Raw genomic sequence first — 25,771 nt, 5'->3', positions numbered from 1 at the left:
TGTAATACTTTAAGTATTCTTTCTTTCTCTAGCCTATCAATTCCGCTGCGTTACATTCTTCCTTGTGAGATAAATATCTCCAAAGTAGTGAAGTCTATTTAAGCCCCAACATCTGGATGGTTAAATTTTGAACATTTCTTCTTCCAAAATCCACATGAACTGAACTTTAGTGCTGAACAGACCTGGGTTTTATTTTGTGCTGGAGTTCATATGTATTTAGATTGGGAACATAATCTTTGTTGAATTCTAAGTTTTTATCCACTCTTGCTTTTTTTTTTACCTTCAATGGTTTCAATTAATTATAGCCGACCCCACTTAGTGGGAAAAGACTTTGTTGTTGTTGTAATGGTTTCAATTAATTGTTGTTTTAGTATAACTATTGCCTATATGTTTCGGTTGAGGTACTTTTCTCACCTTTTCTTTCTTCTTTTTTATGTTTAAATTTATATGTAATTCATCTTTCGTGAGCATTCATTCCAGGATTTGTTTTGTAAATGATTTCAGAACAAAGAAAAATTTTGCTGCTGGTATTTCATCCATAGTTAATGAAAGGTTGTTGTAATTGTTTTCTCCACTGGTTGTGTTCTAATGTTATGTTTTTCGTTGCACAACTGATTAATCGTTATCTTCTCACTAAGAATTTTCAATTTGAATATCACATGAGTTCGAAAGCTTCCTTTCACAATTTGGTAAGGTCGTGGAGCATAAGATCATATGCGATCAAGTCACAAAGCGCTATGAAACACGTATTATATTCCAACAAGGATATGATAAGAAAAGTAATTAAACTGAAAACAATAAAATTACAGCATCCCATGTAATTTTAATGTGTATAATGTAGGAGGAAAGAGGTGGCAGCAAGTGAACAAGTACATGGAGCTATTTTTAATGCGTAATTTAAATTATATTCGGTTCGGTATTGGCTTCCACCATCTGATTCTGTTCTTTCATTATTTTATGTGTTATTGTTCTTCTTGACCATTACAGGGAGCTATGTTTCATAGGGATGCTGCACTTCTTGGTGCTATGTGGCCTAGAAGAAGCATCAGCTTCTGAGGGTGTCATTCAGTGAATGTGGTATGTACTTTGTGTTTTACGGATCTATGCTTTCTGTGCTAATTTTTTATTGTTATTGTTGTTGGGTAAGTATTTAAGTTAAGTAGTGGCAAACATAGTGGTTTTGCTCTTGCAAGGGAATTGTCTTTTTACCCCAGTAAGTAACATTAACTTCTGTAACAATTTCTTATAGCTTTGAAAAATGGTTTCTAATCCCGCAGTAGCGCGCGGGCCATATTTCTAGTTTTTACTAAAGCTTTGGGAAAGGAACATTTTAAATCTCTATTAGGCAAGTTGGACGTTTTTAATAAGGGAGAGCATCACGAGCTGATTACTTAATTACTTTGTACCAATTGGCTATGTAGTAGGGATTCTTGTAATTGTATATACCTATATTTTACAACAATCAAAATCAATCCAATTGAAGTAAATTCCAGAACTTCCAGAACTAATTTTAAGAAAACTTGGCAATTTGTTTATTTTTGGGAATGATTTACGTCACGTATCATTTTTCTTTTCGTGCACATTCTTTGAATCTTGTTTACCTTATATATTAGCTATATATTTTTTTGTAGAAAATCCTCCGTAAATGATTTCCGATTTTACTAAATTAAGTTCCTTCTCTCAACCAACTTGCTGTATTCTCCTCCATTTCAATTTCGGTGTACATTACCTACTCTCTTCACAAACAACCGCATAGCCAAAATAGTATAGTGTTCAACCAACTTACTCTATTCCCTTCCTTTACAACTTTTGTCTTTGCAATACGATGAAACTTGCCTAAACTTAATTGACTTTTTAAAACGTTAGTGACGATTTGTGATAATAAAATTCTGAAGCTGGAAACTTTTTTTGATACCCGTTTTTTATTTTATAATTCAAGCAGTAACAAACTAGTACTAAATGCGTTACTTTAATTTTAGTAACAATTGATCCAATCTAGGTATTGAAGTATAAATTTATTATTCGAAAAGATAATCATTTTATCATACTACAAAATACTGAAAAGAGCTGATTTCACAATTTATAGTTACCATGCTGTAGAAACTTCTTCAGTTCTGCTTTCTACTATATTATCAAACAGAAAAAAGAGAATAGCTATAGAGGAAATGCAAATTATTTATTAGCTGATATGTTTAGTGTGCTGAGGATGAGTCAAACAGAGAACCGTGCAGCTCAAGTTCTCTCGCTTCTGTTCTCCCATTAATCTGAATCAGGATTGATGGGTTACAGATCGTGAGCAGACGAAGCAGTCCATGGCCCTTCAGTTGACTGATCCATTTCTATCCGTTTCTCGCTCGTGCCCCTTCCAAAACTAGATTGAAAATGTTTCCTCATTGCATCGATCTCAATACTCTCGGCTTTTGGATCCGAGACCAACTCCTGAACAACAGCCTTTTCCTTCGAGCATGCTCACAACCGAAGACATGGTAGGCCTAGCTGTCGAAGTAACATTGCAACAAAGAAGAGCCACATTAATTGCAACAATCATCTCCTCTTTGTTAAAGTCTGATCCCAACCTTGGATCAACTAGGTCCATCAAATCCCCTTGCTGTTTTAGAAGTCGTGCCTACAAAAAATGGAAGTAGCAAAAGCAATATAAACTTTGTCTTTGGATTAAACTTCAACGATTCAAACGTACTTTCACACATATAAGGTATAGTGAGAAAATTTGAAGTTAAATTAGGAACTAGTAAATTCATGTTACCCAATCAAGAAGATAAAAGCTTTCTTCCTTTTTCCGGTACGTTGTGTTGTTTCTCCCGCTAACAATTTCCAATACGAGAATACCAAAACTATAGACATCTGCTTTATCAGTCAGATAACCTCTCATTGCATATTCAGGTGCCATATATCCACTGCAATATCATGAAATCATATCATTAACCCAAATTTAGCTAAAGTAACTAGTAAAAATATTGCTAATTGAATACTTATGATTAATCCAATAGTTAGAGAGATGCACAGTAATACAACTATATTGAAAGAACAAATCTGCCCTTGAATTGAACAACAAAGATTTGATGAGGTTGAAAATTATGTAAGTTAGAGATTTTCCGTTGCTCTATCTTCTTTTTTAAGGGTGGAAGAAGATTAAAACAAGACAATAAGAAGATAAATAAAAGTTTAGGGACTCACTAAGTTCCAGCAATACGGGTGCTAATGTGTGTATTATCCTCTTCATCAAGCTTGGCCAATCCAAAGTCAGATATTTTCGGGTTAAGATTTTTATCAAGCAGAACATTAGAAGCTTTGATGTCTCTATGAACGACCTTCAATCTTGATTCCTCATGAAGATAAGCCAAACCTCTTGCTGTACCAATACAAATCTTGTGCCTTGTTGGCCAATCCAACTTCAATTGACTTTCTTCTACCCTTTCAATTTGCCAAATTAAACAAAGTTGGTTGTAAGGGACATATTTTTAGTGCATAAGATCTTTTATGCCCACTGTATGATGAAATGAACTTTTGGCAAACAAGACTAATATTTATCGAATAAAATACAAGCGACACTATTATTTTCCAGGTACTCATAAACAAGCAATAGTTGATTTCCTTCAATACAACATCCGTGGAGCTTGACAAGATGAAGGTGTTGCAGAGCAGAAATCATGCCAATCTCATTAACAAATTCACGATTCCCTTGCTTTGATTTGGAAGAAAGCTGCTTAACAGCTATTACGGTGCCATCTGCTAGAATGCCCTACATTTGAGAAAGATAATCAAATTAGCATCACTACGGAGCAAATTAACTTTCATTAGACCGGACAGTATCAAATTAGAAAAAAAGTGTAATCAATAACTAAATTCTTTGCCCCGAAGAATACCTTATAAACAGAACCAAAACCACCCTCACCAATCTTATTGGCTTTGTTAAAGTTGCTTGTGGCATCTTTGAGTTGCTTGAAGGTAAATTTACCAGTTTGCAGGTCCACACCCTTCAAATCTGTATAACAAGTAAAATTCATAAGAAATTGTGTCTAAGAAAACGTTTTGAACGATAGCATTCTTAGTTCTTAATACTTTGTGCCTGATTCTAGAATTTAACTAGTAACTGGATCCATAGGCAGACACTTAGCATCATGAGTTTGGACGATACATATATTACAGCAACATCAAAGTGCCAGAAAGCTCAATATCTAAATAATTACTGTCTTTGTGGTGCACGTTAATATGCTTGAAAACCATGCAAAATACCCTAAATATTGTACTTAGTTACGAAAAAACTCGATCAGAAAAAGTAACGGAGAAACAGAAAGGAAAAATAAGTATAACAGAATAAACTGCAAATTAATACCATCCTCCAATGTCTTTTGTTGTCCTAGGAGGCCTCTCTTCCAAAGAATACCAAATATCAGTAGTATCATGAAGACTGCTCCAACCACAATTCCAACCACAGCACCTACAGGCAGGCCACTTCCACCAGGTTTTGGCGGGGGATCAAAGTCTGTCGAAAGCAAGAATATAGCTTAAATGAGTGTAAATGTAAATGTAATTAATATGAGGTTGGATTGCTCAACCAGCTATCTAATGCAAAACGAAACAGAAGATTGAACCCGGTCTTTAGGGCATCCTTAAATAATTAGATAGTATATGAAGTAATCTCTCGAACAAACTTTCGTTGGATGGTTGTAAATATTATATGTTTACTCTAGTGAACTGGATAGTTTTCATGTAAATAGTTAAAAATGCTCGAAGTTGAATTTTGTTGTATTTAAAAGCGCATACCCATCACCTAGGAAAAAAAGAAGCATATTATGTGATAAGAAAATTTAAGAGAGTATTTCTTCAAGTCTTGGCTCAAACTATGTAAAACAAGAGAAACACGCAGAAGCATTTTTGTGAAATAACAAGGGAAAGGAAATATTGAAGAAGAAGAACCTTGCAGAAGTAGGATCTCTTAATTTAGTAGATATATCAATGCATATGGTCGATGCATAGTAATTAGACGAAGCTAAAATCAGTGGAAGCTTACTTGGGTCTACTGATATAGCTGAAATAAGTGGACCATAGACTCCTTTAACAGGGATCGCCGTCGTCCCTTTCCCGGCCCAATAGAAACGAATCTCCAATGTATTATTAGTCACAGGAGCAGTAAAGTTCTTTATGACTACATCACCAAACACACCAGCTTCATCCATGATATTGAAGTCCTTCTTCACTAGTTTTCCCTGCAATATATACATATATATAAACACACACACACACACACTAATTTAGTTGCTTAACATTTCATGATATAAACAATACAACAACAACAACAAAGCCTTTTCCCACTAAGTGGGGTCGGCTTCATGATATAAACAATGCTTGTTGAAAATTAGAATAATTCACTGGTATATATACATGGAAGTGGATGCGATACTTACCTGAATGTAAATGTCGAATATGCGCCTTCCCAAGCTTTTATACGTTTTGCCGTTTCTAAACTTTATCTCAGCAAAATGGAGGTTTACAGTGTAGTTTCCATTTCCCAGACAAAACCCAAAATAAGTTAGAGAGATGGGTGAAAGGCGTGCGTTCATGTACAGTTGAGGATTGGCCATAGAGAGTCTAGTTCCATTAGTCCCTATATAGGTGTCATAAGGGCGTTCAACATCAATGAACCAACCGGTGCTGCTTAATGCCCAATTTGTGCTGCTCTGGTAAAATGATGAAGGTCCAGCTTGAAATGTGTCATCATCATATACTGTATCTTTCTCTCCAGCGACAGTAAATTGTTTCCCACCACAATTTATATGGAGAGAGTGTACAAATCTATGAAAAAAGAAAATGGAAATTAGTTGGCATTGAGGAGGAAAACTAAAAAAGAATGAACCGAAAAAATAAAGGTAATTATTTGTGTAGAAACTCGGCTTACATTTTGGACACTTCAAAGTTTTTAAACATGAAACAGTTATCCTGATAGAGTAATTCAGGGTACAGAAAATGTCAGCAATCATAAATGAGAAGAAGTTGGAAAAAAAAAAAGGTACAAAATACACCGTTTGATGCCGAGGTAAATTTATAGGTGCATGATTTGAGACGATTAATTTGAACTTACGAACTATTGCCATTTGACGAGCTTGCAAACAAATCACTGCAGAAATTAACAAAAATGAAAAGTTAAGCTTTTCTCCACATAACACATACAGATTAACTTCAAGCTAATGAAGACATTCTTACAGGCCGACTTGTGGTTGACAACTTGCATCCTCTAAGGCGAGGTTGTTATATGAAAGATCACTGCACAAAAAAAGCTATGACGCAAATTCTATTGAATTGTAAGTCTCTGGCTGATTAGAATTAGTGAAAAATAAGTTTTTAATTGTGTATTCACTTGACTTGTAATATTGCCAAGTGTGGGTTCAAAGATGCAAGGCAAATAATGTCATGTGTGATGATCCTAGAAAATAGCTAAATGTGTGGCTGAGATCACTTTGTGATGTCTAAGGTAATATTCTCTTTGCATGACTTATGTGTGATAGAGAGAGTGAGAGATTTTTGAATGACGAAGGATTTTCCTCTGCTGCATTCTGCAGAGCAGCAACTCCGTCTGTGTAAGTTTATCTTACATTGCCGGTCCCAAGCCCGGATAAAGGAGGAGGGGGAGGGCGTCAGGTAGTTGACAGCCGGCACTGCTCGGTTACGTCGAATCCTTATGAAAATGAATCCAGAACGAAATCGCGCTAAAGCTAGGACATCACCCATAAGTGGCGTGCTGTGTAGCCCGATCACAGTGATAAGTGAGCAAGGGTCGCTGTATCTCCATCGGCACCCGGATGCAGTGTTAAATGAGCAAGGGGTAGGCCTGGCAATTCCTGACACGACCCGATAACCCGACACGACACGACACGAAATTAACCGGTGTTCGGGTCGACACGATAATGAAACGGGTCGTTATCGGGTAACTCGATAAGCACCTGTTAAGATAAAGGGTTGGTTCGGGTATACACGTGGGTAACACGATACACGATAAGCAGAATATTAATTTAACAATTTTATAATCCTAAAAAAATACTATAATAATTATATATATATTAATTTAACAATTTTATACCCCTAAAAACTATAATAATTATATATATATATATATTAAATTAACTATAATAATTATATATACTGTAATAATTATACCCCCAAATTATTAACTATAATAGTTATATATATATATATATATATTAAATTTTATACCCCTAAAAACTATAATAATTATACATACAAAATAAATAGATTTAAATCTACTTAATAAATAAATAAATATATATATACACACACACCATTGAACTTCATGGGATACGAATTATACGAAACTAATTTCAACGATACAAGCGTCAAACTTGTTTGTATATGCTTTGAGATCGCATCAGCAAAAAATTACAAAAAACAAACATTCACAGATCAAGTAACGGGACAAACTTTTCGACGGTTATAAACGAAAAATCACGATTTAACGGTTATTTTAACTCCGATTTTGATGATTTTTTACAACTACACTCCTTGACCCTATATGAATACAATGAATGAATTTGATCTTCAATTTAAAATATTTACAATAGGGGATACCACAAAATCTTATGTTATACTTGATGAAAGTATGAATAAACTCTTAAGTGTTAGTGAATCTATTGTTTTGATGGGATACGCATTCTACGAAACTAGTTTCAACGATCCAACCGTCAAACATGTTTGTATATACTTCGAGATCGCATACGCCAAAAATTTCAAAAAATAAACATTCACAGATCAAGTAACGGGACAAAACCTTTCGACGGTTATAAACGAAAAATCACGATTTAACGGTTATTTTAACTCCGATTTTGATGATTTTGTACAGCTACACTTCTTGATCTTATATGAATACAATGAATGAATTCGATCTTCAATTTAAAATATTTACACTAGGGGATACCACAAAATCTTATGTTATACTTGATGAAAGTATGAATAAACTCTTAAGTGTTAGTGAATCTATTATTTTGATGGGATACGCATTCTACGAAACTAGTTTCAATGATCCAACCGTCAAACATGTTTGTATATACTTCGAGATCGCATACGCCAAAAATTGCAAAAAACAAACATTCAGATATCAAGTAACGAGACAAAACTTTTCGACGATTATAAACGAAAAATCACGATTTAACGATTATTTTAACTACAATTTTGATAATTTTTTACAGCTACACTCCTTGACCCTATATGAATACAATGAATGAATTCGATCTTCGATTTAAAATATTTACACTAGTGGATACCACAAAATCTTATGTTATACTTAATGAAAATATGAATAAACTCTTAAGTGTTATTGAATTTATTGTTTTGATGAGATACGCATTTTGCGAAACTAGTTTCAACGATCCAACCATCAAACTTGTTTGTATTGTATATGCTTCGAGATCGCATACGCCAAAAATTGCAAAAAACAAACCTTCAGAGATCAAGTAACAAGACAAAACTTTTCGACGGTTATAAACGAAAAATCACGATTTAACGATTATTTTAACTCCGATTTTGATGATTTTTTACATCTACACTCCTTGACCCTATATGAATGAATTCGATCTTCAATTTAAAATATTTACACTAGTGGATACCACAAAAATCTTATGTTATACTTGATGAAAGTATGAATAAACTCTTAAGTGCTAGTGAATCTATTGTTTTGATGGGATACGCATTCTACGAAACTAGTTTCAACGATCCAACCGTCAAACATGTTTGTATATATTTCGAGATCGCATACGCCAAAAATTGAAAAAAAAAACATTCAGAGATCAAGTAATAGGACAAAACTTTTCGACGGTTATAAACGAAAAATCACGATTTAACGGTTATTTTAACTCCGATTTTGATAATTTTTTACAGCTACACTCCTTGACCCTATATGAATACAATGAATGAATTCGATCTTCAATTTAAAATATTTACACTAGTGGATACCACAAAATCTTATGTTATACTTAATGAAAATATTAATAAACTCTTAAGTGTTAGTGAATATATTGTTTTGATGAGATACACATTTTGCGAAACTAGTTTCAACGATCCAACCGTCAAACTTGTTTGTATATGCTTTGAGATCACATATGCCAAAAATTGCAAAAAACAAACATTCAGAGATCAAGTAACGGGACAAAACATTTTGACGGTTATAAACGAAAAATCACGATTTAACGGTTATTTTAACTCCGATTTTGATAATTTTTTACAGCTACACTCCTTGACCCTATATAAATACAATGAATGAATTCGATCTTCAATTTAAAATATTTACACTATTGGATACCACAAAATTTTATGTTATATTTGATGAAAGTATGAATAAAATCTATAAGTGTTAGTGAATCTATTGTTTTGATGGGATACGCATTCTACGAAACTAATTTCAACGATCCAACAGTTAAACATGTTTGTATATACTTCGAGATTGCATATGCCAAAAATTGCAAAAAACAAACATTCACAGATCAAGTAACGAGACAAAACTTTTCGACGGTTATAAACGAAAAATCACGATTTAACGGTTATTTTAACTCCGATTTTGATGATTTTTTACAGCTACACTCCTTGATCCTATATGAATACAATGAATGAATTCGATCTTCAATTTAAAATATTTACACTAGTGGATATCACAAAATCTTATGTTATACTTAATGAAAGTAAGAATAAACTCTTAAGTATTAGTGAATCTATTGTTTTGATGAGATACGCATTCTACGAAACTAATTTCAACGATCTAACCGTCATACTTGTTTGTATATGCTTCGAGATCGCATATGCCAAAAATTGCAAAAAACAAACATTTAAAGATTAAGTAACGGGATAAAACTTTTCGATGGTTATAAACGAAAAATCACAATTTAACGGTTATTTTAACTCCGATTTTGATGATTTTTTACAATTACACTCCTTGACCCTATATGAATACAATGAATGAATTCGATCTTCAATTTAAAATATTTACACTAGTGGATACCACAAAGTCTTATGTTATACTTAATGAAAGTACGAATAAACACTCTAGTGGGTCACTTTCATTAAACTTTGAGTTCCATTGGTAAGGTTTAAACTTTTGAGAAAGACTTCACAACCTTGAAAACAAAAACGCTTTCATTTTGCATATCCTTGCACACTTAATATTTGTAATAGATTAGTAGTGTATGGATGTATTTTTTATGAGACTCTTATTTTCGAGTGTAGATGTAGTACTTAAACGACAAATGTGTTTTAATATTTTGAAGTAATATTTATGTGACAATGTGTGGTATGTGCAAATTTAAAAAGAAAAAAAATATTTTTCTTAACGGGTCGGGTCACTTTACCCACGACCCGTTAAGATAACAGGTGTTACACGAAAACGACACGAACACGACTGACACGACCCGTTTGCCAGACCTAACAAGGGGGCCATAGAAACTTCTTTTCGAACGACTCCACTCAAAGTTGTTTGGGAGCATATGCTCCTATTAACTTTACACAGGACACACAAAAGAAGTACTTTGATCCTATTAGACGGGGGAGGGTGAAGAAGCTAGGACAGAAGGGTAGAGTTCAAGAGAGTAGAATGCGTTTAGGAACGTGGAATATAGGAACCTTAATGGGAAAATCTATGGAAGTAGTGGAAGTTATGGTGAGGAGAAGGGTAAATATTATGTGCCTACAAGAAACTAAGTGGGTTGGTCTTAAGGCAAAGGATCTAGAAAACTCAGGGTTTAAACTTTGGTATTCGGGCACAAATAGAACGAGAAACGGTGTTGGCATCATCGTGGACAAGACATTGACACAAGATGTTGTAGATGTCAAGAAGGTAAGAGATAGAATCATGGCAATCAAGATTGTAATAGGACAAGAACTCATCAATGTGATTAGTGCGTACGCACCTCAAGTAGGGTTGTATACGAGTTCGAAGGAGAAATTTTGGGAAGACCTTGGAGACTTGGTACAAGGAATTGCTCAGACGGAGAAGTTATTTATAGGAGGAGATTTAAATGGACACGTGGGCAGGGAGACAGGCAACTATGGAGGTTTTCATGGTGGCCATGGTTTTGGGGAGAGAAACGAGGATGGGGAAGCTATCTTGGATTTTGCAATGGCATATGACCTCCTCTTAACCAACACATTCTTTAAGAAGAGAGAAGAACATGTGATCACCTACAAGAGTGGGTCGTCAAAAACACAAATAGATTTTCTTCTAATGAGGAAAAAGGATCGTATAACTTGTAAGGATTGCAAAGTTATACCGGGGAAGAGCTTGGCTAATCCACATCGCTTGTTGGTGATGGATGTACATATCAAAAGAGTGAGAAAAAAGAACAAGACTTGGAAGTGCCCAAGGACTAGATGGTGGAATCTAAAATGAGAAAAACAAGCCATTTTCAAAGAGAAAGTAATCACCCAGTGTGTGTGGGATAGAGAGGGGGAAGCTAGCCAAAGGTGGGATTCCATGGCTAGTTGTATCCGAAAAGTAGCAAAAGAGGTATTAGGAGAGTCCAAGGGCTTTGCTCCACACCAAAAGGAATCTTGGTGGTGGAATCAGGAGGTACAAATAAAGGTGAAGGCTAAGAAGGAATTTTGTAAAGCCTTATACAAGGATAGGACCGATGAAAATGGTGAAAGGTATAGAAGAGTGAAACAAGAGGCGAAGAAAGCTGTGAGAGAAGCTAAGTTAGCGGCTTATGACGATATGTATACGCGACTAGATACCAAAGAAGGAGAGTTGGATATCTATAAACTAGCTAGAGCAAGGGAAATGAAGACAAGGGACCTAAACCAACTGAGGTGCATCAAGGATGAGGATGGAAATGTTCTTGCTACAGAGAACGCGGTCAAAGACAGATGGAGAAGTTATTTTCATAATCTTTTCAATGAAGGACATGAAAGGAGTACTTCTTTAGGGTAGTTGAGTAACTCAGAAGAGTGTAGAAACTACTCATTTTATCGTCGAATCAGGAAGGAAGAAGTGGTTGTAGCTTTGAAGAAGATGAAGCATAGAAAAGCAGTGGGCCCAGACGACATACCGATTGAAGTGTGGAAAACCTTGGGAGAGACAGGTATAGCATGGCTCACTGACCATTTCAATAGGATTTTGAAAACGAAGAAGATGCCAAACGAGTGGCGAAAGAGCACTTTGGTGCCTATTTACAAGAATAAGGGCGACATACAAAATTGCATGAACTATAGGGGTATTAAGCTAATGAGTCATACAATGAAACTCTGGGAGAGAGTCATTGAGCATAGATTGAGGCAAGAGACACGGGTTTCGGACAACCAATTCGGGTTCATGCCAGGGCGCTCAACCATGGAGGCAATCTATCTCTTACGAAGATTGATGGAAAGATATAGAGATGGGAAAAAGGATTTACACATGGTCTTTATAGATTTGGAAAAAGCGTATGATAGGGTCACAAGAGACATTCTTTGGAGGATTTTAGAGAAGAAAGAAGTACGAGTAACATATATCCAAGCTATAAAGGATATGTATGAAGGAGCAAAGACTGCCGTAAGAACTCATGAAGGACAAACCGAAAGCTTCCTTATAACTGTAGGATTACATCAAGGCTCATCCTTAAGTCCTTACCTTTTTGCGTTGGTAATGGATGAGTTAACAGGACATATTCAAGATGATATTCCTTGGTGTATGCTTTTCGCAGACGATATAGTGTTGATAGATGAAACTCAGGAAGGGGTAAATGTGAAGCTTAACCTTTGGAGATAAGTGTTGGAATCTAAAGGTCTTCGCCTAAGCCGATCAAAGACAGAATATATGGAGTGCAAGTTCAATGCAAATGGAGGCCAAAATGAGTTAGGGGTGAGGATTGGAGATCAGGAAATACCAAAGAGCGACCGTTTTCGCTACCTATGATCTATCTTGCAAAAGAACGGAGAATTAGATGGAGATCTCAACCATAGAATACAAGCTTGATGGATGAAGTGGAAGAGTGCATCCGGCATGTTGTGTGATCGTCGTATGCCACTGAAGCTCAAGGGAAAATTTTATAAGACGGCAATAAGGTCGGCGATGCTGTATGGCACAGAATGTTGGGCGGTGAAGTATCAACACGTACACAAAATGGGTGTAGCGGAGATGAGGATGCTTCGTTAGATGTGTGGGCACACGAGAAAGGATAAGATTAGGAATGAGGATATCCGAGGTAAAGTAGGAGTAGCCGAAATTGAAGGAAAGCTGAGAAAAAATCGGTTACGGTGGTTTGGACATGTGCAAAGAAGGCCTACTGACGCTCCAGTTAGAAGATGCGACTACGGGACAGAGGTTCAGGGCCGAAGGGGTGGAAGAAGGCTTAGGAAAACTTTCGAAGAGACTCTAAGAAAAGACTTAGAGTACTTAGATCTAACGGAGGACATGACACAGGACCGAGCACAATGGCGTTCTAAGATTCATATAGTCGACCCCACTCAGTGACTTGGATTTTTCAAGTCTCTAATCGAGAAGTTTTCCTCACTCAGGAAATTAAGGGAACACTACCTCAACCTACATGCTCCACTCACAAAGCTTCAAGATACAAGCTTCAACAAAAGAAAAATTCAAAGAACTTAGTGAAGAAGGTTTTGGTGTATTTAACACAATACATTGAAATGAAACAAAGCTTATTTATTGATATCTCCAATAAGTTACAAATATGTACATATACATAAGTCAAAATAAACGAACAAGAGGGAGCCTTCACAAAGGTTGCTTAGGAGAAGTCTCAGCAGTCGGTAGAGCCCCAGAAAGAGAAGGCACCGAAAGGGGATCATTCGGAGCCTCAGTACTGGACAGAACCCTAGAAGGAGGAGGCATCAGAGGTTGATCATTTGGAACTTCATTACGCGGTATAGCCCCAGAAAACGAAGGCAATAAATGCCTTTGGAACAAACCCACAAACCTCTGATGATCATGTAAAATCTGACCATCAGATTCCTTCATCTGGTCAAGCTTCATCTTCATGTTTGTAGCATAGTCATATGCTAGCCGGTGCAACTGTTTATTCTCATGCTTGAGCCCTCTAATCTCCTGTTTGAGACTCATCACTTCAGCCGCCAATGATTCAACTTGGCGGGTTCGAGCAAATAGGCGTTGGGCCATATTAGACACAAAACCTGCACACTGAACATTGAGAGCCAGAGAATCCTTAACAGCCAACTCATCAGACCGTTTGGAAAGTAGTCTGTTATCTTTGGGAGTGATAAGGTTTCTGGCCACCACCGTATCGGTCATATCATTCTTCATCACGGAATCCCCAACGGTAAGAGGACCAGTAGGGGATAAGAAGGATGGGCGCCATATGTTGTCTGGAGAAGGCGTGGCTGCCTCTTCAACAAGGTTCAAGTTAAAACGATGGTCGGAGTGGCCAGACATTTTCAAAGGTGTTGAAGAGAGAAGAGGTCGAACAAATCAAGATCTTAGAAATGTAAGAAAGGAGCTTCTACTGGTGGAGATTCAAGTGTGCTTTGGAACTTAATACCAGCCTCTATAAAAATCTGCACTCGACGAAGCTTCAGAAATCGAAGAGGCGCCTGCTCAGAAATCGAAAATGCGTTTGCTTTCTCAAAAGCTGGGTTACTCAGAGACCACGAGGGCCGATCTCAGGAATCGAAGAGGCGTTTGCTTTCTCAAAAGCTGGGCTGCTCAAAGACCACGAAGGCCGATCGTAGAAATCGAAGAAGCGCTTGCTTTCTCAAAAGCTGGGCTGCTCAGAGACCACGAGGGCCGATCTCAGAAATCGAAAAGGCACCTGCTTTTTCAGCCTTGTCAGTACCTGCCACATGCACACTCAACTTTGCGAAAATTACGAGCATTCTGTCGAAGATTTCTGGTGAAGTAGAAAGCACGTAAATGTTACTGTTTAATCATCCACTTTCCATACGCAACATCAGCTCACGGGTACCACAGATAAGTTTGCCAAAGATCTCTGACAAAGTTTAGACACGTGAAGCTTGCAGCTCCCATTACATCGCTATGACCAAGAAGGGTAAAAGAATAGCAAAGAAACAACACTAACAAAGTTTAGACACATAAAGTTTGAAGGTCTAGCTACCATATTATTACCCACAAGGGTAAAGGAACAGGACCACTGCTGGATAATTGGAAAGTCCATGTGTGTCAACCTTTGTGCTCCGTGGCAAGGTAGACTAGCAAACAGGCCTAACCTTTACTCACATTCGAGAAAACACTCCCAACAAGATTGCTTGCTTCAAGTTCGAAGAGGCACCGCCCTCCGAATCTCGAGAGCCAGACTCCCAATATGATTACTTTCTCAAAAATCGAAGAGACACTGCTCTCCGAATCTCGAGAGCCAGACTCCTAGTAGGATTGCTTTCTCAAAAATCGAAGAGGCACCGTTCTCTGAATCTCGAGAGACAGATCCCCGACAGGATTGCTTGTTCGAAAACCGAAGAGGCACCACTTTCTCAACTTCGAGAGCCCCGTATATAAAGCTTGTCTGTAATCTTCACACCGTTTTCTCAACTTTGAGAGCCATATCTCCTTGGATAAAGCTTGTCTGTAATCTTCACACGCAACATCAGCTTTCCAGATACCACAGACCACTTTTTCAAAGTGCTCTGACAGAGTTAAAACACGTGAAGCTGGCTGCTCCTACTACCGTGCTATGACCAAGCAGGGTAAATGAATAGCATTACTACTTGTTAGGGAGACTCCTATATATGTCGACCTCCATCCCCAACGGACAGGCAGACCTGCAAAAATGTTCAACCCTTCCTCATATCTGAGAGGGCACTCCCAACGAAACCTCTCGAAATACTCAGCTTTCTTTCCCCCCGAGAATACCTCTGCAAACAAGCCACACCAGAACAAGAATATCTCATATCATCAGGGTTAAAAGCAAGAGTATCTCATATCATGCTTTTTCCCTGTCTTTTCCTTTGGCCTTGTTCTTACCTGCAAGACAAGGAGAAAGAGAGCAATCAGTCAGCATTTGGAATCAAGCTTCCAGTCCGAAACTGACTGCTTGGAACCCTTTACCTGATTACTTACCTGGCATTGCTCTCGAGTACTCATCTTCAACATCTTATGCTTCCAGAGAAGATACCACATCTGCCTGAGGAACAGATAGGGCAAGTGAGAAGGATACAAGGAAGCATGTGGAGACAAGCGTAACAGAACACGTGCCGATACATCCACTACTTTGTCAACAGCAAAAGTATCCCATATCAGCAGGGTCGAACGTACTCTAGATTTGATGGACTTGTTTTGACCCTCAAATTCTTCAATCGGCCTTATACTCTGGAGGAAACCAGAAAACCCTCCAGCCTAGTTCAAGAATAAACCTGTGGAAAGTTACTTCTTTAAAAGCAAAAGTATCTCATATCACCTCTTCTCCTTTTCTTCTCTTTATCCTTCATGCTGTCTGCAAGATAGGGAGAATGAGAACAATCAGCCGGAACTCGAAATCAAACTTCTGATCTGGGACTGATTGCTTGGAGCTCTGATTGCTTACCTTGTCTGTCACCTCTTTCAGCAAATCCCCTAGCTCGGCGACTTGGGGGACTCCTACTACATGGTTTGTATCACGCTTGACCAAGCCTGAAACTACAAGTAAGCGTCAAGTGAAATTGATACATTACTTTGTGCATCTCCACCAGTTAAAGATACCATCTCCCACAATATTTCCTGATGTCATTTATACTAAATCATTCACTTGTACCCACTAAAGGAGAGCTTGAACCTATGTACTGTGTAAACCCTTCACAATTAATGAAAACTCCTCTACTCCGTGGACGTAGCCAATCTGGGTGAACCACGTACATCTTGTGTTTGCTTTCCTATCTCTATCCATTTACATACTTATCCACATTAATGACCGGAGCAATATAGGGAAGATCACAAACTTAATACTTTCTGTTGTACCAAAGTCTTCACTGCTTTTGTGCATCAACAATCCGTAAGTCCTTACCTTTTTGCGTTGGTAATGGATGAGTTAACATGACATATTTAAGATGATATTCCTTGGTGTATGCTTTTCGCAAACGATATAGTGTTGATAGATGAAACTCAGGAAGGGGTAAATGCGAAGCTTAACCTTTGGAGAGAAGTGTTGGAATCTAAAGGTCTTCGCCTAACCCGATCAAAGACAGAATATATGAAGTGCAAGTTCAGTGCAAACGGATGCCAAAATGAGTTAAGGGTGAGGATCAGAGATCAGGAAATACCAAAGAGCGACCATTTTCGCTACCTAGGATCTATCTTGCAAAAGAACGGAGAATTTGATGGAGATCTTAACCATAGAATACAAACTGGATGGATGAAGTGGAAGAGTGCATCCGGCGTGTTGTGTGACCGTCGTAGGCCATTGAAGCTCAAAGGGAAAATTTATAGGACGGCAATAAGGCCAGCGATGCTGTATGGCACAGAATGTTGGGCGGTGAAGCATCAACACGTAGGTGTAGCGGAGATGAGGATGCTTCGTTGGATGTGTGGGCACACGAGAAATGATAAGATTAGGAATGAGGATATCCGAGGTAAAGTTGGAGTAGCCGAAATTGAAGGAAAGATGAGAGAAAATCTGTTACGGTGGTTTGGACATGTGCAAAGAAGGCCTATTGACGCTCCGGTTCGAAGATGTGACTACGGAACAGAGGTTCAGGGCCGAAGGGGTAGAGGAAGACCTAGGAAAACTTTGGAAGAGACCCTAAGAAAAGACTTAGAGTACTTGGATCTAACGGAGGACATGACACAAAACCGAGCGCAATGGCGTTATAGGATTCATATAGCCGACCCCACTTAGTGGGAAAAGGCTTTGTTGTTGTTGTTGTTGTTGTTGTTTTGCATTCTGCAGAGCAGCGAGGACATACATTCTCTGTGTGATTTTCTTCATGCTTTCATTTTCATTATTAATCATCTTCCCCCCAGTCCTCATATTCATTGAGGTTTCATAAACCAGAATAAAAGAAGCGCTAACAAATTCTTTTCCAGATGTAGTATGTCAGTACAAAAGGAAACAAGGGTGAGGAGAAAGAGGTAGGCATTCACATGGTTCGAATGAAGTTTTTGATATAATAGTTTTATATCTTTCTTAGTAAATAAAGCATAAATTTCCTTAGTAGCAAAAAAGTAGCATTTGGAAGAGAAGCTTACACGTTGAGACTCGGCGGCCAAGCAGGTACAGGTCCAGTCAGCAAGTTTCCGGTTAAGAATCTAAAAATAATGAATACAGAAAAACTCAGTAAAGAATATAGTGTTTGTTCTTAGGAATTTCTTTTTATAAGGTTTGAAAATTTGAGTTTGCCAACTCTGAGTGCATTAGATCAGTACTTCCACCTGAAAGCCACATCTGATGGTGATCACCTTATGTCAGTTAATTCCATGAGTAGTAATGACTCTAATGAATAAACTGAACTTTATTGCAGTATAACCCGTGACTCTTAATTATAGTAATCGTGATTGGAAATACTTCCAGCTTGTCAGGCTGGGGTGTAACAAAACCATTGAAGAATGTCTGCTTGAATTTCATGTAAGAAAGATTAGATTGGTCATTTGCTTACATATAAGTCACATATGGTAGACTACCGAAGCTGCTTGGAATTTCTCCGGTCAGCTTGTTAAAGCTGAGGTCTCTGCACAAACAAATAGCAAATGCAGTTTAGATGTGCCCTCTGCAGAGAGGGAAATGACATATGAAAGAGATGTTCTCTTAATAAATACAGAAACATAAAGTCCGCCCTACATTGTCTAAGTCACTTCAATAATCATTGAATTAGTAGAATCACATCCAGAAGAAATTTTTTATTTGAAGACGGAAAAATAAGGGACTAAGACATTAGTACATACAAAGTTACCAATTTGTTCATTTGCTCAAGATATGGAGGTATCTTTCCAATCAGATTGCAACTCCTCAACATCCTGCAACAGACACCAAAGCTTTGAGTTTACAGAAGACTTCTGGTACAGACAAAAATTGTGTGTCATGGAACCATTAACTCACAGTGTCCTCATGTTTTTCATCTTATTCAGCGAAGGAATGGGTGATTCAGGTCCACTCAAGTCAGTGATTCTCCTGCAAGTTAAAATTGAGCCATGAACATAAACTACGCATTTCGCTAATCATTTTGTATTTAAAAATAGAGAAGGGATATACTAACAAGTCAGTTAAGTTTGTCGAAAGAGAAATGCCAGAAGGAATTGGCCCTGTCAAACCGCTAGCCCGAATCACTCTGTTTCAACGAGTCATAACATATGAATTAGAGATGAAATTCAGAATCAAATAGCAGAAAGATGACACACAAAAGAAAAATACTCACAGTTTTTCAAGATTTGTCCAGTTCTCAATAAAATCAGGTATCTGCCCGGAAAAGTGACTGTCACAAACCCGACTGCATAATGATTGGAAATGGGAAAATACTTCGAATTAGTATCAGAAAGCAGTGAAAAAAATGTACAAGTGCTCATGAAACCTTTAAGAAGGAAAAACCACAGAAGCTTACAAGTCCTTTATTTTGGTAAGCATTGCAAATGTTTCTGGCAACTCCCCGGTAAAGTTGTTTGAGGAAAGCAGCCTAAGTATGAAATAGATATAACAATATATCAATGATAAAGAAGTAGATGATTTACTGGTGAAAACATCCAGAATTTGTATACAAGAAAGAAAATTCCAAATAAACCAAATACTTTTTAACTCGGTAAAATTTGAATAGGACTCTTACATTCTTTCTATGTTGGCCCAAGATCCAAGCTCCTGAGGGAGAGGTCCAGAGAAATTATTGAAACTGATGTCCCTATACAAACAAATTCAATTCCATTGATTAAAAAAACATCATTAAGGATCTCCGCAGAATCACATGGGGTAAGCAAGAAACAAATGCTCAATTAACACTCACAAACTCTTCAGGGTGGTGATGTCTCCAAGCTCTTTGGGGATAGAACCCGTCAAACGATTTCCAAGAAGGGATCTGCATCAAAAACTATAGTCTTAAGATCACTTTTATCAAGCAAGAGGCTCAAAAACATTAACATGTTCGTCAATACGAAGGCAATGAACCCCATGTGTTCGATTCAATATTTATGATTCAAACGCCTCATGACCACGGAAGCCCATCATGAAAAAAACTCAATGTAGTAGATTCATAGTTTAAGAAAGAAATGGCTGAAGAACATTGGAATGACCAAATAAAGCAATAAGAACATGACATGAACATCAAACACAAAAATGCATGCAGTTTGAGAGAAGACAGTACATGTTCAGAAGTGGAAGAGAGCTCCATTCTGGAGGGATGGTACCGCTCAGGTAGTTGCGGTTGAGGTCGCTGAAGGAGAAAGAAAGAAACCAGTTATTGTCTCGTTGACAACAGAAATAAAGGTAAGCTATATATGAAATTAGAATAAACCATTTACACGACACATAGTTATTTTCTTTTTACTTTTAATAATGTAAACTTGGAGGGGTAAAAATATGCTTACATTTCTTGAAGATAGGTGAGATTTACCAGCTCTACTGGGAGTGTTCCTTGCAAATCTTGGGATCTTAGAATTCTGTGTTTCATTGGAAAACAGGTTTCAAAGATCAGTTGCAAATTAAATATCTATTACGCATCTATACTGTGACTAAAAGAAAAAGCTGCCACATAAATGAGACCAAACAGTTAAAACACTAATTTATCACAGAAAATACTTACTTTTGGTCAGGGAATTAAATAGGAAGAAAGAACTGGTTTTTTTACTTTAAACCCGAAGGAAAATGTCCAATGTTCTTTAGAAAGAATAAAACTTGAGGAATTACACAAACGGTAAATGTGTATATGTTACAAGCATATTGTGAATCATTCTTTCATCGACTTTGTAACTAATAACTAGGCCGATACAAAGTTGTTAGTGTACAAGAAGTATGCAAGAATCATGGTGACTGCGAAATTTTGTACGTTGATCAAGTATGCAAGAATCAAGCCTAAATACAGTACAGCAGTAATACCAAGTTCTAACAACGCAGCATGCCACAGAACGTCTATGCTGGCTCATGGCCAGCTCAAAAACACATTGCTGTCGTAATTGAGCAAACCGGTCACATCCCATGAACTCGATTTTGCAGATAAGTTTAACTTGAATTGCGGTCCAAGGTAGGTTGTAATTGATGTTGCATTGGTCATTCAATAAAAGAAATGGTTTAGTCTTTCTGCATTTCTTGAATTTCAAGGCACAACAAGGTCTTATTAGACCAAGAAAAACTTCCAATTGGTTGCCGGTTGAAGAAAAATTAAAAATCTAGAGGGTAAAGGATTTGGGAAAATGGAAACCCCACTAGGGTCTAGAGATATCAGAATTACGTTGGCTTTATACCTAATGATTGATCACAAATTAGTAATTGTGTAATGATGGCAAAGGCAGCCTAATTTTAAGATGCGTTTCATTTTCTTCATATTTTTTGTTTGTAACCCGACAAAAATAGAATTGGTCAAAATTGAAATTTTCAATCCAACTTGCATGTCAAGAATAACTTATAGCTTCATGAAAATGATTAGTGCATAATTTGGTTTTATTCATGTCCCTCGATTCGTCAAAGGCCAAAAATCAATAGCGTACATGAAGAGAAAAAGATGAGCGATAATCACTTTTCATAGCTCTAAACGGTAGTAACATTTACTTGTTTTACATACACAATAAAAGCTTTAAAATTTTTACGCCCCAAAGCTAGGAGAAATTTTGTGTGCAGAGAACAAAACTGGTTCACTAAGTATCATAATACAAGTGGTTATAATTTTTTTTTCAAATACTTAATCACTTATATTATGATACTTAGTGTACTGAGCCGTACTCCTAACACACTAAAAAATCTCTCCTAAGTTAGGGTCGGGGCGTGAGAAAATCAAAAGAAACAAACAAGCTCGACTTTGCTATTAAACTATCGCTCAAATCCAATTGAAATCAATTGGCTTAACCACCTTGCCCGACATAAGGTTGAATGAGTGAATACGACGTGCCAACTTGCCAATAGGCAACTCGATGAGGCCTACACTAAGCCTTATAATTCCTACTTTATTTTGGAGGTTTCATGGGCATGGGGTTAGGTTAGAGCAACTCCATCGTGAGTGATAGCCTGGTGGACCAGCAATCATTTCATCCAATTGCCCTGCTCTCCTTGCTCCAGCTCATGTAGGCGATTGGGCTGGGAGGAGGGGGGCGAGTGAGATGACGGGCTCAAATCGCAGGCTGAGTTAGGAGACATGTAATGAAAAATTGATTGATACTTTTCAATAGAAAAAAGAAAAGAAAAATTGATTGATACATATATCAAATAGACGTGGGGTCCACAAAACCGATTTCCAACCATCTAATCAACATCTCTTCTTGCTATCTTTACGAGTTTTTCTGGCTCTCGAAAAGGTAAAATGTCGTGACGAAATCACCAGCTAATCTTTTTTTTGAAAATAAAAAAATCTCTCCTCGCGGACTTGTGATCAGTTTACATCAAACAAATTTATTATTTTTAATATTTTTGATATAATATTATATACCATGCTAACAAAAATTTACACGTATTTATATATGATTAAACGTAAAATTTTATGATATTTAACTTGTACAATGTAAGTTATTTGTCTCACTTAGTCTACATGCATAGTTAATTTTCTATGTAGGAGGCAAGTGCCCCTTTACCACAATAATGGAAAAATGTTGAGCTTTTGCATGATGATGTGGGTTCAAATTCCGTCGCTGGCTAATTTGACATCTAACCTAACAAAATCTATCACTTGACAAAAAAAAAACTGTTCTATATAACCGAACGTTTATTTTCCAACTTATGTCTCTTTATCACATTAAGTACTTAAATTAGTGTTTATTAACACAATAATCTTATGTGCATGTTATGTGTCAAATAAATTGAAAACAAAGAATTTAGAATTTCCTCCATTTTTTTTCAACTTCTTTAGACTAAACAACTGTTCTTTTACAAAATTTGATTGAGATGCTTTGATCAATTGCTAACTCAGCATTTATTTCATTTATTTAATATATATATCCACTTAAGCTATCTAACAACTAATTTCCTACAATCTGGGAATTTTAAATTCGCAGTTTTATTAACTTTCTTTTTTAATTTGGTATCGAATTCGTCATTTATGAGATTCGAACCTAAAACATCTCACTTCCAAGTGAAGAGGAATACCACCAGACCGTAGTACTGAGTGTCGTCTTTATTAAAAATATTAGTTTAAGTACTTCATCATTATCACTAAAAAATTAACTTTGTATTTCTGTTATTATATTTAATTAGTCTATTCTTTCATTAAAAAAATAAATAATGAATACTTTCATAAAAAACTTCATTAGCTTATGAGATGTAGAATAATTTTTCATTACGTTCGGAAAGTACACCATGTGTCGTTGTATAAGTGGAAGGAAATTTTATTTTTCAAATTGTGTTAATTTTTTAACACAAGTAACTCATCATTTATATAGTGACACGTGATATATTATTTAATATTCTAGGCACATTGAAAAATCTCACTAAGTTCTTAGTCGGGCATGTTTGTTTTTGAGAGAGAGAGAGAGGTTTACATGCTGGTAATATGGCAGACAGTGGAACTTTCATAGGAGCAATTACAGCTGATGGCATTCTGAACTGCTTTGGGTAAGCTTAGATCAGTCCATGGAAGTTGGCCGCTGCATGGATCTGCGTCTCCACTGAAATCCCAGTTCGTCTTCCCCAGTGTCTTTGCTATGTCTTTCAAAGTTTGCACTGCATATACGCAAAATAAAATGCAAACAAATTAACATCGTGCTCAACAAATGGTGAAAAAAAAAATTTGATGCATAGAAAAGAACTACAGAGTGCACCTTAGCATCATATGATTGAAAATTTCAACTAAGTTCACACAAATATCATTTTACCTAAGGTCCATTTGATAACCATTTTAAATTTCAGTTTTTAATTTTTAGTTCATTGGTAACTGTTTTCATTTCTCCGAAAATTGTAAACTGAAAACCAGAATCAACCCAAACCAAATTTTGGAAACTCAAAAAAATTGAAAACTAGAAGATTATCAAACGAACTTAAAACTATCATTTATAGAATGAAACAAAGGAAACTAAGAAAGATTTTGACGTAGAGATATTGAGGTGAATTACTCGTACCTTCATCATTTGGCAATCGAGTAGCTCCAAGGGCAAAAGTTACAAAGCAAGCTACAAAGAAAAGAGAATGAGGAAGAAGTCGAGGGAAGAACATATTCATCATTTCTCTAAGCAAAGTCTTTCACATTTGAAGAGAAAACCAGAGACAAAATGATCAGTTTGTGCAGCTAGGTGGATGGAATATGTTGAGTGGTTTTGAATTTGCTGTTGTATGTATGAAAAATTGTGAGAGTGGTAAAGAAAGAGAGATTTGTGAGGAGAATGAGTCTGAATTACAGCTTTTTATTTGCTTGAGGGGAGGGAAGGAGTGGACCTCGAAGGACACAAACGGAAGTCAATGACTTGTGTTACCTTACTTGCCCTTAAAACCAAAGACCAAACAAGAAAGGGAAAAAATAAAAAAATTTCCCAACCACTTACTCTATTTATTTTTATTTAATTATTTATATAATTAAGGATACATTTACATAAATTACTTGTACAAGAATTAATTTAGAGGTAGCACTTGGTGCGATGGCAAGTGCCTTCGCCTATGAGCGGTAGGTCTTGGGTTCGAGACTTGGGAGCAGCCTCTTCATAAATGGGGGTAAGGCTAGCCGACATTCACCTCTCCCAGACCCTGCGTAAAGCGGGAGCCTTGTGCACTGGGTACGACATTTTTTACTTGTACAAGAATTAATTTAAAATAGAAGATTTGAGTTTAGCCAAGATAGTTACGCTAGTATGTTTTATCCTGCACCAAGTTTGAATTCCGCTTGCCGTAATTTAGTTAAATTTAATATAATTATCTTATCATTTGACAATGAATTGACTCATTAGTAACATGTTAAAAAGATTGGTCAATGAATAGACTCCTTAGTAACATATTAAAAAGATTGGTTTCGCCGGCAGTGACTTGTTAAACTTAAGTTATTATATTATATTGAGTTTTTATCATAAGTAGTTTCTGAGGTTGACCCATCACATCAACACCACATCAAGACAATATTTGAAGTTGAAAATTGAATAATACCGTCACTAAATATGGATGTTGCAAATCAATGTCGTCCTCTGTTTGAATTTTGTAAAAAAAAATATTCTATTATGTGTTGATATGGAACACATAAAACTCTACATTCCAATAATATGTTGACATGTGGATTAAAGAAAGTGTTTCAAAGATTAAAAACGTAAAAAGAAGAAAAACAACAAACTAACTATCCTCATCTTCTCCTTCTTCTTTGAACCCAGCCACCAGACAACAATCTCCATATTCATAAACGACATTGATCAAGGTTCAATTTTAGGTATCATTTTGATGAGCTGGTCAATTTTAGAGATTATTTGTGATAAAAATATGAATTTAACTACAATACTTGCATGTATTTAATACAATTAATATCTTTAGGATATAATTTGGCCACCTATTTAAATGTTAATTATGTAGAATGTCTACTTGATGAACTTATTAGAAAAGAAATCCATGTTTGTGCCTCAAATTTATCCATTAGCTTAACAGTGGTGTTCATGTCAAGTTGTTAACAAATCAATTGTGTCCAACACCATCTGAAAACGAAAAAATAATCATTTTTCCGTTTTTTAGAATATATTATTTTTTTTAGGATAAATTACATTTTACCTCCTCATGTATGAGGTCAATTGCAA

The 25,771-nt window shown here is 36.5% G+C and overlaps 1 pseudogene; it reads right to left on the bottom strand.

Moving 5' to 3' along the window:
• Positions 1–2,157: 2,157 nt before the first annotated feature.
• LOC114819663 (probable leucine-rich repeat receptor-like serine/threonine-protein kinase At3g14840) lies at positions 2,158–24,512 on the bottom strand (annotated as a pseudogene).
• Between the last annotated feature and the right edge of the window lie 1,259 nt (positions 24,513–25,771).

Source organism: Malus domestica, chromosome 11, assembly GCF_042453785.1.
Source record: "Malus domestica chromosome 11, GDT2T_hap1".
Taxonomy (NCBI): Eukaryota; Viridiplantae; Streptophyta; class Magnoliopsida; order Rosales; family Rosaceae; genus Malus; species Malus domestica.
The sequence above is the reverse complement of the archived record's forward strand: the minus strand, read 5'-3'. Positions and strand labels throughout refer to the sequence as shown.